This window comes from Mandrillus leucophaeus, unplaced genomic scaffold (assembly GCF_000951045.1).
Source record: "Mandrillus leucophaeus isolate KB7577 unplaced genomic scaffold, Mleu.le_1.0 Scaffold116, whole genome shotgun sequence".
NCBI lineage: Eukaryota > Metazoa > Chordata > Mammalia > Primates > Cercopithecidae > Mandrillus > Mandrillus leucophaeus.
Genome location: NW_012099876.1, coordinates 4,350,633 through 4,351,618, shown reverse-complemented (window position 1 = coordinate 4,351,618; position 986 = coordinate 4,350,633). Strand labels below are relative to the sequence as shown.

The 986-nt window shown below is 39.6% G+C and overlaps 1 pseudogene; it reads right to left on the bottom strand.

Moving 5' to 3' along the window:
- Positions 1 to 275: 275 nt before the first annotated feature.
- LOC105553031 overlaps positions 276 to 986 on the bottom strand; it is a 2,581-nt pseudogene continuing 1,870 nt past the window's right edge.

Genomic DNA, 986 nt, shown 5'->3' with positions numbered 1-986 from the left:
TCGTTTTATATCTACAGTGACAATAGGCACTCAATACTTTTTTTTGCCTGAATGATAAATGAAATGATTTTGTACTACCACCACTATTTACATTAACATTCCCACCATTAGCTGTCTCCAAAATAAAAACACCAAATTGCTGCCACATTTTCAGCAGTTTTCACAATACAGTGCTTCTGGACTTTTTAATGTAAGCAAACATGCTTGATTTACCGATTTTCAGAGTAATGACACAAACTTAGCATTCTTCTTGGAGTGGAAAACTTGCTGGGAAGTTAATTCATTCTTTTTCTCTTTTTCAAAAGTGCATCTTGTAGTGCCAACTGTTTTTCTTGGAAAGAATGCTTATTTTTTTGACCGGACATTCTGGCTATACCGCATTATCATAAAGTTCTTCTGTTTTTCCTTCTCTTTATTTGTCAAACTGGAAAATTGATTCATTTTGGTTTTCTTCCTCACAAATTCTTTTCGGTCTGTCTTTCCAGCCATTGCAGTTGCTAGTCTTGTCTCTTTGTCAGACTTTGGCTTTTAATGAAGGCGTTCAATGTCCCGAGGAGAAAGTAATTCACCCCTGGGCTCTTCATCACTGTCTTTTTCAATGTATTTCCTCTTCTGGGATTTCCCGGGGGCAGCATCAAGTTCTTTTCTCATCTGGGCCATGAGGATTTTCTGGAAGTCTTCCTGAGTTAAAACTCAGCTGGTGCTGATGGCTGCAGCTTTGGCTTTCCGCTCCTCCGTGGACATACTGTTCAGCTTCTTGGAGATTTCTTGCTGTTCTTCATCGGAAGAGTGTTGCACATCAATCTATTCGCCATCAGTATCCTCCTCCTCACTGAGACTGGTATTTTCCCATTCATCTTCATCATTTTCAGCATTCTCTTCTTTCTCAACTTCCAGAACTTCTGCTCCTGGAATGTAAACTTTAGCATCTAATTCTCCATATTCTTGTACTCTTGCTTCTACGGAGGCTTCTGTAGGCTTACCCC